Genomic DNA, 19,204 nt, shown 5'->3' with positions numbered 1-19,204 from the left:
TGTTTACGTGTTGTAAAAATTGTAATGATTGCCTAAGAACATTTAAAAGACAATCTACAGATACTACCCAGATGAGAGTAAACAGATAAGAACTTGAAAAGTAACTTATGGTCAACAGACTATCTAAAGGGGGACCATCAAAATAAAGTGTTACCATTAAAAGAACATTGTATCCTGGCACAAACATAGAAGATGGAACAAGGTTTGTAAAAAACAGATTTCCAGAAGAGACGGTCTCCTTACCATACAGTACCAAAATCGAGACGGCGGAAGGGCCACAGCACTTTAGAGTCATGCACACCAATCAGGTAAAAACCTGTCGGCTATGCATGAGCTCAGAAAATGCGATGAAGGAATGCCCAGAATTCAGGTGCTTCAAATGTGACGAAAGGGGACATTTCGCAAGGACCTGTACAGCTGTGTTGGGCCCGGATTATAAATTGGCCCTAATACCTGCAGGGAGCTTGTCACGCTGAGTTGGCTTTGTCCGCTTGATTGACAAACGTGTACTGCTTGTTTTATCCTTGCAGGCCTAACTTCGCTGGTGAAAGCACTTGTCGGGTTTCTGTAGTGTAGTGGTCATCACACTCACCCAACATGCGAAAGTTCCTCGGTTCGAAACCGAGCAGAAACAGTGCTCTTCTTTGGGCAGGAAAATAATAGCATCCACTGCTGCACCAGCAATGATCGTCAACAGGCACCCAATCAAAAAGGGTTATCTGCTAGTTGTACTTCTGAAGGTTTCCATAGTGTAGTGGTTATCACGTTCGCCTTACACGCGAAAGGTCCCCAGTTCGAAACTGGGCAGAAACAACCTCTGGCTTTTATGACAATTGTCAAATCAGGCTTCGGAAACATTCTTTCTGCAGAGCGGTGTGAGGCTAGAAGTTTGAATTCAACTCAGTGTTTACCTCCCCTCGCGGTGTCGCAAACTTGCGTAGAATCTGGTTTCTTTTAGCTTTGTGTTGTGCATGAGCAGGTGGCCAGTGCGTTTGCTGGCCCTCCACGGTGCAGACCGTACAAGACAGCTCTATAAAAAAAGACTATAAATACTTGAAGCACCACTGGCCTATTGGTTTCCGTAGTGTAGTGTTTATCATGTTTGCATTACACGCTAAAGGTCTCCTGTTCGAAACTGGGCGGAAGCATACAATTAGCGGACACTTTTGTCCAAAGCGACATACAATAGTGGAGGATGGGAAGGTGATTCCACCAGTGTAGAACATTGAATGAAAACATTGTGGATAGTGACTTTCAGTCTCTCTGCAATGGCACGACAAGACAGTGCTCTCACCCTAACCAGAGGCTCCTGTGGTTATCACGATGGCTTTACAAGCGGAGGGTCTCCTGTTAGAGACTAGGCGGAAAGATTCAGATTTGCTTTTACACACATTCTCAATCAGCTCTCTGGATGATCCACGATACTAGGTTCGGTTTGTCAGAAGTGGGATTCGAACCCACGCCTCCAGGGGAGACTGCGACCTGAACGCAGCGCCTTAGACCGCTCGGCCTTCCTGACATGTAAGTTTGGCAGGAGCTGTCTCCTGGGAGCCACACCGCAGTACCGTGACATGGAATCTGGTGTTTCACAGCTTGCCCAGCTCCGGCTGTCCACCTCATTGGCGCAGCAGGCAGCTAAGCTGTGCTCGGCTCCTGGGGCTGCGCCTAGTTTCAATAGCCAACACTTGACAGCTGTCATTGCTTACGACCACACCACCCTGAGGGCGCTATAGAGCAAACAGGAAGTGAGTTGGCAGCAGTGAGGAGAGAAAGGCTCTCCCCATTTTGCTTGTCTACCTTTTTGTTTATTGACCTTGAGTGGTTTGTTTGTTTGTTTTATTTTTGTCTTTAAAAACCACCCAACAGCAGCATTTTGCTGACTGAAGGGTGGTTATGTTGTGATTTTTATTTTTAATCATGGACAGATTACCCGGCAACGACACGGAAATGGAGGGACTTGCACGAAAGGATAAAGAAAATGGGCTGGATAATAGACGAAGAGATAAAAAAAATGGACTTGACAGCAGACAAAGAGATAAATAAAATGAAGAGCCCGGCCAACGAAGAGATGAAAAAGGTAAGGATAAGCAAGAGATACAAAGAAGAGTGTGCACAAAGGAAGCAACATTAACTGTAGAAGTAGAAAATGTAAAAGATGCAAGAAGGTTTGATATAATCATAGCAGTCACGGAGCTGATTGGAGAAGGAAGAATTCTGGCGGTGAGACCCAAACAAACAAGGGAGTATGAAGTAACAATGGAGACTGAAGATGACACCGAAATTTTAATAGACAATGGATTGACAATTAAAGGAGTGAAATCTGAAGTACGGAGGTTACAAAACAGAGACTATGTTGTTTCGTTCAAGCATCTGCCTGTTTACCTAGCTGATGAAGAAATTTTAAGCAAGCTAGAGGGATGGGGAGTTTTCCCCATGTCTAAAACTAAAAGAAGACTGTATCCAGGCACAAGCATGGAAGATGGAACAAGGTTTGTAAAAAACAGATTTCCAGAAGAGACGGTCTCCCTACCATACAGTACCAAAATCGAGACGGCTGAAGGGGCACAGCACTTTAGAGTCATGCACACCAATCAGGTAAAAACCTGTCGACTACGCATGAGCTCAGGCCATGTGATGAAGGAATGCCCAGAATTCAGGTGCTTCAAATGTGACGAAAGGGGACATTTCGCTAGGACCTGTACAGCTGTGTTGGGCCCGGATTGTAAATTGGCCCTAATACCTGCAGGGAGCTTGTCACGCTGAGTTGGCTTTGTCCGCTTGATTGACAAACGCGTACACCTTGTTTTATCCTTGCACGCCTAACTTCGCTGGGGAAAGCACTTGTGGGGTTTCTGTAGTGTAGTGGTCATCACGTTCGCCTAACATCCGAAAGGTCCTCGGTTCAAAACCGAGCAGAAACAGTGCTCTTCTTTTGGCGAGAAAATAATAGCATCCACTGCCGCACCAGCAATGATCGTCAACAGGCACCCAATCAAAAAGGGTTATCTGCTAGTTGTACTTCTGAAGGTTTCCATAGTGTAGTGGTTATCACGTTCGCCTTACACGCGAAAGGTCCCCAGTTCAAAACTGGGTGGAAACAACCTCTGGCTTTTACGACAATTGTCAAATCAGGCTTCTGTTGAGTACTGATGTTCACTGAAAACATTCTTTCTGCAGAGCGTTGTGAGGCTAGAAGTTTGAATTCAACTCAGTGTTTACCTCCCCTCGCGGTGTCGCAAACTTGCGTAGAATCTGATTTCTTTTAGCTTTGTGTTGTGCATGAGCAGGTGGCCAGTGCGTTTGCTGGCCCTCCACGATGCGGACCGTACAAGACAGCTCTATAAAAAAGACTATAAATACTTAAAGCACCACTGGCCTATTGGTTTCCGTAGTGTAGTGTTTATCATGTTTGCATTACACGCTAAAGGTCTCCTGTTCGAAACTGGGCCGAAGCATACAATTAGTGGACACTTTTGTTCAAAGCGACATACAATAGTGGAGGTATTTAGCGATTCAACAAGACGAGGCAATGCATACGAAAAAGGGCTATATATTCCAAGTAATTTGTTTGTGCTCAGGGAATTTAGTGCTGGAGTAGGAGTGTCATTTTCTTTAGACAGAGGGATATTCACCGGGGTTCGGGTGTACTCTGAAGAGATGGGTGTTAGCTGTCATTTGAAGGAGACCAGTGTATCCGTAATCTGAGTGGGAATGGCAAAGTGATTCCACCAGCGTAGAACATTGAATGAAAACATTGTGGAAAGTGACTTTCAGTCTCTCTGCGATGGCACCACAAGACAGTGCTCTCACCCTAACCGGAGGCTCCTGTGGTTATCACGATGGCTTTACAAGCGGAGGGTCTCCTGTTAGAAACTGAGCGGAAACATTCAGATTTGCTTTTACGCGCATTCTCAATTGGCTCTCTGCTCACTGGATGATGCACGATACAAGGTCGTGGATCTGTCAAATGTCATGACTTGACGTTGTACGAGGATTTGACGAAAAAAATGCCCTGCAAACCTTAAAAATCAACACCATCCCAGGACAATTATTTTGATTCCCTTTCGGTGTACTTGCATTAAAGCCCGCGTGATGCGGCGCTTTGTCAGTGTTACTGTATCAGTCGGACATGGTGGCAGGGAGTTAAAGACTTCAGCCAGAGCGCATCGCCACAGGTTCGGGTTGTCAGATGTGGCATTCGAAACCACGCCTCCAGGGGAGACTGCGTCCTCAACGCAGCGCCTTAGACCGCTCGGCCATCCTGACATGCAAGTTTGGCAGGAGCTGTCTCCTGGGAGCCACACCGCAGTACCATGACATGGAATCTGGTGTTTCACAGCTTGCCCAGCTCCGGCTGTCCACCTCATTGGCGCAGCAGGCAGCTAAGCTGTGCTCGGCTCCTGGGGCTGCACCTAGTTTCAATAGCCAACACTTGACAGCTGTCATTGCTTACGACCACACCACCCTGAGGGCGCTATAGAGCAAACAGGAAGTGAGTTGGCAGCAGTGAGGAGAGAAAGGCTCTCCCCATTTTGCTTGTCTACCTTTTTGTTTATTGGCCTTGAGTGGTTTGTTTGTTTGTTTTATTTTTGTCTTTAAAAACCACCTAACAGCAGCATTTTGCTGCCTGAAGGGTGGTTATGTTGTGTTTTTTATTTTTAATTATGGACAGATTACCTGGCAACGACACAGAAATGGAGGGACTTGCACGAAAGGATAAAGAAAATGGGCTGGATAATAGACGAAGAGATAAAAAAATGGACTTGACAGCAGACAAAGAGATAAATAAAATGAAGAGCCCGGCCAACGAAGAGGTGAAAAAGGTAAGGATAAGCAAGAGATACAAAGAAGAGTGTGCACAAAGGAAGCAACAGTAACTGTAGAAGTAGAAAATGTAAAAGATGCAAGAAGGTTTGATATAATCAAAGCAGTCACGGAGCTGATTGGAGAAGGAAGAATTCTGGCGGTGAGACCCAAACAAACAAGGGAGTATGAAGTAACGATGGAGACTGAAGATGACACCGAAATTTTAATAGACAATGGATTGACAATTAAAGGAGTGAAATCTGAAGTACGGAGGTTACAAAACAGAGACTATGTTGTTTCGTTCAAGCATCTGCCTGTTTACCTAGCTGATGAAGAAATTTTAAGCAAGCTAGAGGGATGGGGAGTTTTCCCCATGTCTAAAACTAAAAGAAGACTGTATCCAGGCACAAGCATAGAAGATGGAACAAGGTTTGTAAAAAACAGATTTCCAGAAGAGACGGTCTCCCTACCATACAGTACCAAAATCGAGACGGCTGAAGGGGCACAGCACTTTAGAGTCATGCACACCAATCAGGTAAAAACCTGTCGACTACGCATGAGCTCAGACCATGTGATGAAGGAATGCCCAGAATTCAGGTGCTTCAATTGTGACGAAAGGGGACATTTCGCTAGGACCTGTACAGCTGTGTTGGGCCCGGATTGTAAATTGGCCCTAATACCTGCAGGGAGCTTGTCACGCTGAGTTGGCTTTGTCCGCTTGATTGACAAACGCGTACACCTTGTTTTATCCTTGCACGCCTAACTTCGCTGGGGAAAGCACTTGTGGGGTTTCTGTAGTGTAGTGGTCATCACGTTCGCCTAACATGCGAAAGGTCCTCGGTTCGAAACCGAGCAGAAACAGTGCTCTTCTTTTGGCGAGAAAATAATAGCATACACTGCCGCACCAGCAATGATCGTCAACAGGCACCCAATCAAAAAGGGTTATCTGCTAGTGGTACTTCTGAAGGTTTCCATAGTGTAGTGGTTATCATGTTCTTCTTACACGCGAAAGGTCCCAGTTCGAAACTGGGTGGAAACAACCTCTGGCTTTTACGACGATTGTCAAATCAGGCTTCTTTTGAGTACTGATGTTCACTGAAAACATTCTTTCTGCAGAGCGTTGTGAGGCTAGAAGTTTGAATTCAACTCAGTGTTTACCTCCCCTCGCGGTGTCGCAAACTTGCGTAGAATCTGATTTCTTTTAGCTATGTGTTGTGCATGAGCAGGTGGCCAGTGCGTTTGCTGGCCCTCCACGATGCAGATCGTACAAGACAGCTCTATAAAAAAAGACTATAAATACTTGAAGCACCACTGGCCTATTGGTTTCCGTAGTGTAGTGTTTATCATGTTTGCATTACACGCTAAAGGTCTCCTGTTCGAAACTGGGCCGAAGCATACAATTAGTGGACACTTTTGTTCCAAGCGACATTAAATAGTGGAGGTATTTAGCGATTCAACAAGACGAGGCAATGCATACGAAAAAGGGCTATATATTCCAAGAAATTTGTTTGTGCTCAGAGAATTTAGTGCTAATGTAACGGAGTTGAAAAGATAAGATGATATAATTCATCAGAGTGAATGACATGAAATTAGGCATTATACATAAGATGGTATTTGAGTGCCCCCTTGTGGTAAATAAATTGCAGGAGAATATTGTTCCTTTGCGCTTACCGTAGGTTCACAGAGATCGGTGTGACTGTGAAAGGTAAGCGCAGCTCGTCTCTCTCTCTCGCAAACTAATTTAAAAAAAAGATGATATAAACAATTTTATATAATTTCATCGAGCGAAACAGATGTGTATGTTGTTTAAATAATACACTAGTTCATGTTTTGATTTCCTAATGTTTATTTTTTTTACGATTTAGATGATTTGTGTGTTGCTAGCTGAAGCATTACATTGCTAATGCATTTTAAAGTTTCATACAAGAGCCCAACGAGAGAGTTTTTGTATTTTTCCCTTTTAGAGAGAGAGCTGAATGTTAATGCTGCACTTTCCTGCATTACATGTCTTTGTTTTATCTCAGGTATGTTGTTTATAAATTTTTATATGTTATGTTTTTGAGTTTAAGAAAATGTACATTCACAGAGATCGGTGTGACTGTGAAAGAGAGAGAGCTGAATGTTAATGCTGCACTTTCCTGCATTACATATCTTTGTTTTATCTCAGTTTTATCTCAGACGGAGAGAATAAATCTGATTGAGTGCAATGGTGGATGGCTTCCTTTATTGTGTCCAAGACCTGAGTTATTATGGACGGGTGTGTTGCTGATGGGACACCCGTTACACTGGTGCCGTGACTCTTTTGGATTCTCCGATCAGTTCAACACAGATCGACCGTGATTGCTGCGTGTGTCAAGTTCATCAGCGGATCAAGCCTTCGTTTCTTCAGACGTGAACAGTATTTACACATGCACACACTGTGATTGGGACGATACACTATTTTTCACAACATATTTTATTTTTCACACGTTTTTTTTTGAAAACACAACGCATGGACATATGAAAAATTTGTTTTTTTACTTTTAGACAATTTTTGACTACAGTTATATTCAAATATCTTTGCAAGTAGTGCCATATTTAACGCTGTTGCTGTAATTGTTTATTTGTGGTCAGTTTTTTCTGTCTAACTGCAATTTTGACGACGAGATGGCTGAAAAACACAACTATTATAACGATTTAGACTTAACATATAACATGGGTACTCCTCGGGGTAGAGGTGCATGGTTAATTGACAATTCAGAGGGTGGTGTTTTTAGTGATGGTATCAGCCAGATGGTTGGACAGTCACAGTTCCAAGCTGCCCATGGCAGGGGTTTAAATCGAACTGTGAATAGTACGCCAGTTGGGAGGGTTGCTTGTGAGGGTCCCTACACTTCAACACCTGGAGTGGATGGAGTAGCCATTGACCATCGTACAGACATGATAGGCCAATTGGGTTCACAAATTGGTGAGTCAATAGTAGCAAAACTGATGTCTGCAGGTTTGGGTAATGTAAATGCTGAGGGTCAGACCAGCTCATCCAGCTATACTCAGACACCAATACACACAGAACAGAGTACACATACATTGATGACACCACAATTAACAGTACACATGAAGTCAGAGCACGACACATTTAGGGGTGATGGCTCTGATAAGTATGGCATTGAGGAGTGGGTAGACCGGACAAAGTCTTTCCTGAGAAGACAAATGTGCCCGATTCAAGATCAAGCGGGGATATAATGAGTAGGCTGGCTGGAAAGGCAAAGGACATTGTTAAAATCAGTATACGCAGTGATGCTACACTTAATGTCACAGCAAAGCCTGAGTTGATTTATAGTATCCTCATGAAGTATTTTAGTGAAGCCCCCTCCTGCCTGCCACTTGCTGATTTTTATGCCACCCTCCCAGGGCCTAAAGAGAATCCTGTAGATTACTGGATCCGGCTGAACAAAGCAGCTGACCTGGCAAATGAGGGGCTGTTAAGGCAAGGAAAGCATTTGGACAACATCGAAGAGGAGGTAACGAGGATGTTCATTAAATTCTGCCCTGACCCCTGTTTATCAAACATGTTTAGATGCAAGCCCATTCAAGAATGGAATGCAAAAGAAATACAATGCAGAATTGATGATTACCAAAGAGAATTCAGGAGCAGAGGAAATACTAGTATAAATTTACGAAGCCACACGACTACAATGTTTAGCAGTGGACATGATATGTATGATCACTCCAAGACGGAGTCACCTGTTGTTCCAAAGCAAACATTCTGCTTGTCTACAGATACTCAAATTTGCCACCAGCCAGGACCTACACAAATTTCCTGCCAGTCACAGACTCAAACCTCTTCCTGCACGCCTCCTGCCCCAATGATGGCTCAATCCACCCAACCAGCTGAAAATCAGTTGTTGACTCGCATGGTTGAGATGATGGAGCAGCTCATGGATAAAGTGCAAGAACGTGATGTCTCCAACACCAGGCGTGACTCTAGACAGCGGCGCAACTTTGTCAGAACTGCTTGCCGGGTCTGTAATGACAGTAAACACACCACTGTGACTCATTGCATGATGGACAAACTGTGTTTTGCGTGCTTCTCCCCAGGGCACAATAAAAACAAGTGCCCAAAACAACCCCCTGTCCAGTCACCACAGGAGGGAAACTAATAGACCCGTATTTGGAGGGAGGCAGTGCGGGTCATCTCCAATATTACTCCCAAGTTGCTAATGATTTTGAGACTCAAATTGCTAATCTTTCAGCCGAAGTGAACTGTGAAAATTCAAAAATCATTTACCAGAATACAAATGTTGTTGGTGGACATGACAGTCTCTTTTACACGCCAGTGAAGATTGGAGAGGTGGTTACAATGAATGCAATGTTGGATAGCGGCTCAATGGCCTGCACTATAAATGAATCTGCTGAGAAGACTCTAAGATCAGCTGGTGCAGTAAATGAATGTGATGAGTTTGTTGTTGATGTTACCCTGGTAGGCTGTGGAGGGCTGCATGTGAAACCAAAATCGTCATTTAACCTTACCATGGAAGTTTATGGTATACAGATGATAGTTCCTACCTTAGTTGTTCCTGGACAACATGATGAGGTGATACTTGGAACTAATGTTATTAAACACATTCTCAAATACTTCAAATTGAGTGATGGATTTTGGCAAGCAGTATCTAGACCAACTTCCTCAGACCCAGAGTGTGAAAGCTTCTTGGCAATGCTGGCTGGATTGAACCGTTGGAGAGGAGAGGACATACCTGAGAAATTGGGAACAGTAAGATGCAACTCAGCTGTTTGTCTTGAACCAGGCTGTGAGTATTTGATATGGGGAAAATTGCCTAGAAATGTGGTTCTGTCTCCAGGGAGTGCAGTTATGACTGAGCCAACATCTTCTCACTCTGCTCCCAGAGGTGTCATGGTGGCTAGACTAGTCACGTCTCTGTGGGGAGATGGATGGGTCCCCTTAAAGCTCATCAACACGTCAGGCAGACCTGTGTTATTAAAGAGAAACGCCAAAGTTGCAGACCTCTATCCATGCATTGCACTTGAGGATTTTGATCATTCTGATACTGTCAGTCCTTCATTGGCAAACTGCACAACAAGATTATCCAATGAATCAGCGGATGTGTTACCTGTGAGTGAGCAACTCAAGTCAGTTAATCTGGACAGTCTAGACATTGACTCATGTGACATTTCAGATGAATGTAAGCAGCGGCTGGTTAATTTGATTCTGAGTTACAAAGATGTTTTTTCTCGTAGCCATCTTGATTGTGGGCAAGCAGAAGGCTTTGTCCACAGGATACATCTCACAGACACCAGACCATTCAGGCTGCCATTCAGACGAGTAGCACCCAGTCAGTATCAAAAACTCCGACAAGTATTGACTGAAATGGAGGAAAAGGAAATAATTAGGCGATCTACCAATGAGTATGCTTCTCCTCTCGTTTTGGTCTGGAAAAAAAATGGGGACCTGCGGATATGTACAGATTTCCGCTGGTTAAACAGACGGACATTGAAGGATGCACATCCTCTTCCGCATCAGGCGGATTGTTTGGCAGCTCTGGGCGGAAATGTTTTATTCAGCACAATGGATTTAACGTCCGGATTTTATAACATGTCATTGCACGAAGAAGACCGCAAGTTTACCGCTTTTACGACAACCATGGGCCTTTTTGAGTATAATCGCTTACCTCAAGGCCTCTGCAACAGTCCTGGGAGCTTCATGCGTATGATGACCAGTATATTTGGGGATGAAAACTTCCTCAGTCTCTTGTGTTACCTGGATGACTTGATTGTTTTTGGCCCAGATGAAAGGACTGCTCTGGATCGCTTGGAAATGGTGTTTGGCAGGCTCCGCAAGTACAATCTTAAACTAGCTCCAAAAAAATGTCACCTTATGAGAAGATCGGTGAAGTTCCTTGGACACATAATTGATCAGACTGGTGTTTCCACAGACCCAAGCAAAGTTGAGAGCATCTCTAAAATGAGCAGTTTGGACTTGATGGAGCAAGATGGAGTAACTCCTTCTCAGAAGAAAATAAGATCATTTCTGGGGATGGTGAATTACTACCAACACTTCATTCCAAGTTATTCAGCAGTTGCAAAGCCTCTTTATAGTCTTTTGAAAGGACAGAAGGCAAAAGCAAGAATTCCAGGGAAACGGGGTAATGTTAGTTCAAATAAAAAACTGAAACCCAGTGACTGGACAGAAGCTCAGGTCCAGGCTGTTGAGAAGTTGAAAACATTGTTGGTCGAAAGCGTCGTCCTTGCCCATCCGGATTTTAATCGCCCTTTCGTGCTTGCAACGGATGCATCCTTAGACGGGATTGGAGCTGTGCTCTCACAGGTTCCAGAGGGGGAGATCAAGGCCAGGCCAGTGGCTTTTGCCAGTAAGTCCCTTTCTCGCTCACAGCAAAACTATCCAGCACATCGTTTGGAGTTTTTGGCCTTGAAGTGGTCTATATGCGATAAATTCAGTCATTGGCTGAAGGGCCATGAATTCACTGTCTTCACTGACAACAATCCTTTAGCCCATATCCTTACAAAACCCAAACTTGATTGCTGTGAACAGCGCTGGGTGGCTAAACTGGCAAGCTTCAACTTTAACATCAAGTATGTGCCTGGTCCCCAAAAAATTGTCGCGGATGCCCTAAGCCGGGTTCCATTTGTCAAAGCTGAGATTGTACAGAGACTGCTCAAGGAGCCTTATGGTGCCCTTCTAGCTGAGTCTAGAGGAATGTCAACAGGTTCAGTGCAGGATGCCTTTAGGATTTCAAGTGATTCAGGAGAAAGGCAAAGTGTCCTTAACGCAAAACAAATGTATAGTCACAATATTCAAAAAATGGATGAACTGATGATGATTCCTAGGGATGAGGTCTCTGCCATAATAGATTCACATTTAGAGTGGAACATTGGTGCCAAGGCTCGAGCCATGACTTCCATCGATCACCTACCTCAAGTGATGTCAGTGGGACAGGATACACTGCCAGCATATACTGAACAAGAGCTGCGTGAAAAACAACTCAGTGATAAGCACTTGTCTAGAGTCTTCTATTATGTTGAGCGCCTCCGTAGACCTTCTAGAAGAGAAAGAATGAAGGAGTCAGTGGCTGTTGTTCGATATCTGAAGCACTGGGAGAAACTGGTTGTCAGGAATGGTGTGTTATACAGAGTGTCTCGTGATCAACTGTCCAAAACAAAACGCTATCAGTATGTTGTCCCTGAGTCCCTGATAGAAGTGATTCTGAAAGGAATCCATGATGATTGTGGCCATCAAGGACAGACTTGGACAATTAGCCTGGCCAGGCAGCGATTCTTTTGGCTGAACATGGAAGGAACTCTAAGAGAATATGTACACAAATGTTACCGCTGCACTGTGAGCAAAACTACAGATCCTTCTGGAAGAGCCCCCTTGGAGAACATTTCAACAAGTAGACCATTAGAACTTGTATGCATAGACTTCTGGTCAGCGGAAGATTCCAGTAACAGGTCTGTTGACGTTTTAGTAGCAACCGATCATTTTACAAGACTGGCACAAGCCTTTGTGTGTAGAGACCAGTCCGCCAAACAAGTTGCCAGGGTTTTATGGGACAGGTACTTTTGCGTTTATGGTCTTCCAGAGCGGATCCATAGTGACCAAGGGGCATGTTTCGAAAGCAAGTTAATCCGTGAGCTTTTAAGGGTTTCTGGGGTTAGTAAGTCACATACCACACCGTATCACCCGATGGGTAATGGAAGTGTAGAACGCTTTAACAGAACCCTTGGAAATATGATCAGAGTCTTGTCACCAGATGTAAAAAGAGATTGGCCTAGACGGTTGCAGACTCTCTCATTCCTGTATAACTGCACCATAAACGATACCACAGGATATGCTCCCTTTTATCTGATGTTCGGACGGGTGCCTCGTTTACCTATTGACATTCTTTTTCGTTCCGTTTTGGATGACCCTACTGTAACAAGTTGTGACAAATTTGTTTCCACTCTGTTAAAAGACCTGAAAGAGGCATCCTTAATCGCACATGAACATGTTACGAAAGAGCAACGAAGACTTGCAGAGATATACAACCGAAAGGTGAAGGGGTTGATCATTGAGATAGGTGACCAAGTACTCCTGGCAAACAAAACTGAAAGGGGCAAAAAGAAAATCGCTGACAGGTGGGAGTCAACAGTTTATACTGTTGTGGATTGTAGACCAGACACGCATACTTACCGAATCCATAATCCATCTACAGGGCAGGAAAAAGTGGTCCATCGGAACCTGCTGTTGGTAGTAAATTTCTTACCTGTGAATGTAGAAATCCCTCAGTCGGATCAGATGTCTGTTGTATCTGATTCTTGTCAAAACTCACCTTCTGTCCTCTGCTCAAGTGCCATTGGCAATGATCCTGTAGAAAGGGATGTGGAAGTGTCTGATGATGAAGAGGATGGCTGTAATGGAGTTGACTTGGAAGGATCAGTGATGATGGGAGGCAGGGTTCCATCCATACAGGATGATGTCATCAATGACTGTGACCATGTGGATTCTATATCTGTTCAGGAATCTAGTGCCAGAGACAGAACCATTAGCTGGGTTTCAGACCTGCCTGAGGAATGTGTTCAATCTAATTCCGATCAAGCACTGAGTGAAGTTCTGACAGTTCCTGGTACTACAGTAACTCCTGCTACATCAGGAAGTCTTGTTTCTGATTTGTCCAATGAAGTGACAATATCCGTCTCTGGATATGAAGCACCTGGCAGTTCAAATGTGCAGAATTCAGACGCAGGGACAGTCTGGTCTACCCATTCCAGCTCACATACTCCTACAAACACGCACATAATTGACAGTTTGAATGTACCACCAAGTTCTACACTTGTCACACAGGTGAGATCACGCTTTGGTCGTGTTATTAAGCCAGTTGATCGTTTGATTCAAACAATGTCAGGTCAGACTGTCATTCAAGATGCAAAGCAAAATGTAGAAGCTGCTTGTAGGTCTCTGTTACGTGCTCTTGCAAATTAGCAGTCTACATATAGGTTTAAGAGAGGGTTTATTTTCCCTTAATTTTTTCAGTTTATATGGACGAGTTATAGGTCTATGGTTCATGTTCAAATCAAATACCTGAGGTAGTAGATGTGTATTGGTTGACTTCTATGAGGGGCAGTTTTATTTGTCTTACTGTATGTTTATTACAATGTTTTATTTTCCCTTTATTTGCATTTGTATTCTGACAATGCATGAGGTTAGGAGGATTTGGTGGAATGTATGTAGATGTTTCACTGTCGATTGTTGATATGAAGGCTTAGCGCTACTCTCTTATCACTTTGTCCTTATGGGATAATTGAATTTTGACTGTCCTTTTATGGGAAATTCTCCATTGATATGAGATGTTGATAATCTGTTATTGTTTTCTTAATTTTGGATATGCCTAAATTTCATGTAATTCAGTGGGGGTGAATGTAACGGAGTTGAAAAGATAAGATGATATAATTCATCAGAGTGAATGACATGAAATTAGGCATTATACATAAGATGGTATTTGAGTGCCCCCTTGTGGTAAATAAATTGCAGGAGAATATTGTTCCTTTGCGCTTACCGTAGGTTCACAGAGATCGGTGTTACTGTGAAAGGTAAGCGCAGCTCGTCTCTCTCTCTCGCAAACTAATTTAAAAAAAAAGATGATATAAACAATTTTATATAATTTCATCGAGCGAAACAGATGTGTATGTTGTTTAAATAATACACTAGTTCATGTTTTGATTTCCTAATGTTTATTTTTTTTACGATTTAGATGATTTGTGTGTTGCTAGCTGAAGCATTACATTGCTAATGCATTTTAAAGTTTCATACAAGAGCCCAACGAGAGAGATTTTGTATTTTTCCCTTTTAGAGAGAGAGCTGAATGTTAATGCTGCACTTTCCTGCATTACATGTCTTTGTTTTATCTCAGGTATGTTGTTTATAAATTTTTATATGTTATGTTTTTGAGTTTAAGAAAATGTACATTCACAGAGATCGGTGTGACTGTGAAAGAGAGAGAGCTGAATGTTAATGCTGCACTTTCCTGCATTACATATCTTTGTTTTATCTCAGTTTTATCTCAGACGGAGAGAATAAATCTGATTGAGTGCAATGGTGGATGGCTTCCTTTATTGTGTCCAAGACCTGAGTTATTATGGACGGGTGTGTTGCTGATGGGACACCCGTTACACTGGAGTAGGAGTGTCGTTTTCTTTAGAGAGAGGGATATTCACCGGGGTTCGGGTGTACTCTGAAGAGATGGGTGTTAGCTTGATGGCTTTGTCTGCTTGATTGACAAACGCGTACACCTTGTTTTATCCTTGCACGCCTAACTTCGCTGGTGAGAGCACTTGTGGGGTTTCCATAGTGTAGTGGTTATCACGTTCGCCTTACACGCGAAAGGTCCCCAGTTCGAAACTGGGTGGAAACAACCTCTGGCTTTTACGACAATTGTCAAATCAGGCTTCTGTTGAGTACTGATGTTCACTGAAAACATTCTTTCTGCAGAGCCTTGTGAGGCTAGAAGTTTGAATTCAACTCAGTGTTTACCTCCCCTCGCGGTGTCGCAAACTTGCGTAGAATCTGATTTCTTTTAGCTTTGTGTTGTGCATGAGCAGGTGGCCAGTGCGTTTGCTGGCCCTCCACGATGCGGACCGTACAAGACAGCTCTATAAAAAAAGACTACAAATACTTGAAGCACCACTGGCCTGGATGCAGGATACAAGGTCGTGGATCTGTCAAATGCCATGACTTGACGTTGTACGAGGATTTGAGGAAAAAATGCCCTGCAAACCTTAAAAATCAACGCCATCCCAGGACAATTCTTTTGATCCCCTTTCGGTGCACTTGCATTAAAGCCCGCGTGATGCGGCGTTTTGTCAGTGTTACTGTATCATTCGGACATGGTGGCAGGGAGTTAAAGACTTCAGCCTGAGCGCATCGCCGCAGGCTCAGTTTGTCAGAAGTGGGATTCGAACCCACGCCTCCAGGGGAGACTGCGACCTGAACGCCAGCTGCCGAAGGATAGTCCGACAATATTTCACAAATGTTGAAGATGAGAGCCAATCGGAGCGATACGCTCCAACATTGTAGCCAATCACGTTGCAGCGCTTCAACATTTGCATCCAATCGTGGACCGGAATTCTCAACATTTTCAACATTTGACCAATCAGAGTCGAGACAATGTTGAAGCCGGGGGGTAGGAACTGTTCCAAGAATCACCGCTAGGTGTGCAGTCAAACAGGTTAGTCAGATGTCAATCAATTTTCCGAACTGAGCCGAAGGTACACGAAGGAATGACGCGGTCCTCTGGAGGCGGGTCAGAGGTCAAAAAAGTTCATTGACCATCAGTGATATTCAACGAACAGCATCGATCGACAGAGCACAGCATCGTTTTGCTTACAGTAAAGGATTTTTTCCGATAGTGATTTCTTAAAAAAGGTAGGAAAAACTACACAATTGCACGAATGAATGTTTTAGTATGTTGTATTTCAAATTTGGATACTTTAATTCAAAACCGTTTAATTTATAGGAGAAAAATGTCTGAAAAATCTCATAAAGCCATGTCAGACGCTGACTGGATTTCACATCTGAAAAAGTTTGCCAGCACAGGAGTTTGGCCATCAAATGAGGGCAACAGGCCAGCTCCTCAACAAAAAAAGTGGCATGAGATTTATCAAAGGGTGTGTATTTCATTTACATGATATAACGTTTGCTGAAATTTGCTTAACAGAGTAACGTTAACTTGTTAGGCTTCAGTACATTCAGTACAGTATCTGTGTAAAACATGTCATACTTGTTTTTAAATATTAAAGTGTTTTAAATTGCATGTATTTTGAGATTTACTTTGAATGATTTAGTAAGTTTGACCATTTATGAGAGAGATCTGAAAAGGTGGGGGAAGGGATTATGAGTACAGTATACAGCATGTGGTTTTAAGGCCTGAAATGTTTCTGTCCAGTTCCTTTTATTCTTCTTTTCGTTTTTGGAGATACAAACTGTACGATTACATATTAGACAAATATTAAACACATTCTAGAAACAGTGGTAAATTAATTTACGGAGCTATTGTGTGCTTTATTAAGGGAGTCATTGAGTTAAAATTCTTGTTTAGTTATAAAAGTTTTTTGTATTGTGTAAAATTATTTATTATATTTTTCATGATTTTTTCAGATTGAGAAATGCCCATTGCAATCTCGTGGGCAGAGGACTTTGCTTGGAGGTGTGCTAAAATGCACATGTGGTTTTCACATTTTTGGATCAATACGTGTTTATTTTTATTTACTAGAATGTCTTTCCTTTTTTATGATTATATGTATTTTTGTAATTATTTTCAGCATAGTACTGCTTCTGCTGCTCCAGCACAAACGGTGCAACAACCTGCCCCTACTGTACCTGCTCAGGAGGTGATGGAGACAAGACAACTTGAGGCCCAGCCCCAGCCCCCGTCTACTCCATCAGTGGCATCAAAGATTTCACCGCAATTGTCAATGGTACATTTTTTTTTAAAAATCTAAAGAAATGACAATTTCAGTGTTTCAAGAGTTCAAGGTGTTCAAAGTTCAGTTCAAAGTTCAAACATAGAAGAGAAAAGAACAAAAAGCAATACAAAAGTTGAGGTGTTGCTAGAGACCTGCTTCTTTTCACACCTCTTGCACAGTGGGGGGTAGCAGACACTTGCTGATTGGTCGGTTTGAGTTTCTGTGATTGGATTAAATTACATGGTCAGGTCATGGTCAGGGTCACAGTTTTTAAAGCTACATTTTACCCTCTTGTCTTCAGATAATGATACATAATAAACACTAATAGTAAATACTTTGTTTCGATTTTAAGTGTAAGCTAAAATTTGTACTTTTTCTAAACAACGAGTCTGAGGTATTATCTTGAAAAAGTACTTATTTAAAAAAAAAAAAAAAAAATATATATATATATATATATATATATATATTTTTTTTTTTTTTTTTTTTTTTGCTACCACAGGTATGCTAATATTTTTTCTACTGAGAGAAAGTCTTATTTGTTTTATTTCGAATACATTTTTCAAGGTCAATATTATGAGCCTCTTTAAGCTTTTTTTTTTTTGGCATAGTCTACAAGACAAACCATCGTTATACAATAACTTGCCTAATTACCCTAACCTGCCTAGTTAACCTAATTTACCTAGTTAAACCTTTAAATGTCACTTTAAGTGGTATAGAAGTGAATATCTAGTCAAATATTATTTACTGTCATCAGGGCAAAGATAAAATAAAACAGTTCTTAGAAATGAGTTATTAAAACTTTGATATTTAAAAAATGTGCTGAACAAATCTTCTCTCCATTAAACAGAAATTGGTGGAAAAAAATAAAAAAGCGGGCTAATAAATCAGACTTCAACTGTATATAACACATAGTGTGATGTTGTAATATACAATGTATGTTTTTGTTGAAATGCATAATGTAATAATAGTACAATAATACTGTATATAACATAATGCAATACTTTATTCCTTTGGTAGTAAAAAAAAATATTTGTTTGCATATTGCTCCTTGATCCAGAAAACTATAATTTTAATCAAAGCCTAATGTGTCACATTTATTTTCAATGAACCAGTTATCTAATTAAATCTATTCTAACTTATATCTTATTTCTACCTGTAACAGTAGCAGAGGGTGGTAGTAAAAAACAGCTGGAACTCGAAACACTGTAGAGAAATCAAACTGATTGTACAACAGACATATAGAAAGATAGTTTCTAATTGCTTAAAATGTAATGTGATATACACTAATGTTCAAAAAATGATTATTGTTAAAATATAAAAGCTTAATATTAATCATATATTGCAAGAATTCTATTGTTTGATTTGCTCATAAATTAAGTAGATTTTATTTGATTTGAATTGTTTGAATAAATTATTCTTTATTTATTTACTTTGCCTATATTATTATTTCACATTATTCCAGTTTTTACTAAATATTAGATCAAATAAATGTAGCCTTGATAAACATAATTAAAACATTAAAAAATACATTGAGTAGATCGCAAACCTTTGAACATTAGTGTACATTTTGCCATTGTGAACAGTGTTTTTAATGAAATGCTTTTTGTCTTGCCCTTTTTGAGTTCACCAAACCAAGATTTTCCAGATCCCACATTGCTGCAGCAAAGCCAAATCTTAGTGTGGCTAGAAGACCATCACAGGCTGATGTCCAGCCCAGTTTAGCAGTGTGTAGTGCTTCTACACCAAGCACGGCTGTAAGTATTGTCATAATCCACATAGCTTTCTGAGAGAATTTGGTATAAGCATTTTTTTAATGTAAATTCGTATTTTTATTAAGTACCGTCACATTAAATCTCAATAAAACATCTCTGTAGTATTCTTTTAGTGCATAAAAACATATATATTAAAAATAAGCACCATTCTTTAAACTTTTTGTTCTGCATAG

The 19,204-nt window shown here is 41.7% G+C and overlaps 2 protein-coding genes and 5 non-coding genes across 7 annotated transcripts in view; 5 read left to right on the top strand and 2 right to left on the bottom strand.

Moving 5' to 3' along the window:
* Positions 1–19,204, top strand: part of LOC147845203 (uncharacterized) — a 449,333-nt gene that overhangs the window by 13,120 nt on the left and 417,009 nt on the right. The gene's annotated exons all lie outside the window — the stretch shown is intronic.
* LOC110439488 (uncharacterized) overlaps positions 1–19,204 on the bottom strand; it is a 95,437-nt gene that overhangs the window by 27,353 nt on the left and 48,880 nt on the right. The window lies entirely within an intron of this gene.
* On the top strand, positions 741–813 carry trnav-uac (transfer RNA valine (anticodon UAC)). Its single transcript has one exon. It is a non-coding gene; the product is annotated as a tRNA-Val (tRNA).
* On the top strand, positions 3,028–3,100 carry trnav-uac (transfer RNA valine (anticodon UAC)). Its single transcript has one exon. It is a non-coding gene; the product is annotated as a tRNA-Val (tRNA).
* Positions 4,184–4,266, bottom strand: trnal-gag (transfer RNA leucine (anticodon GAG)). The gene has a single exon. It is a non-coding gene; the product is annotated as a tRNA-Leu (tRNA).
* trnav-aac (transfer RNA valine (anticodon AAC)) lies at positions 5,595–5,667 on the top strand. Its single transcript has one exon. It is a non-coding gene; the product is annotated as a tRNA-Val (tRNA).
* On the top strand, positions 15,137–15,209 carry trnav-uac (transfer RNA valine (anticodon UAC)). Its single transcript has one exon. It is a non-coding gene; the product is annotated as a tRNA-Val (tRNA).

This window comes from Danio rerio, chromosome 4 (assembly GCF_052040795.2).
Source record: "Danio rerio strain M-AB ecotype USA chromosome 4, GRCz13ab, whole genome shotgun sequence".
Lineage (NCBI taxonomy): Eukaryota > Metazoa > Chordata > Actinopteri > Cypriniformes > Danionidae > Danio > Danio rerio.
This window is presented reverse-complemented; position numbering and strand designations above follow the sequence as displayed.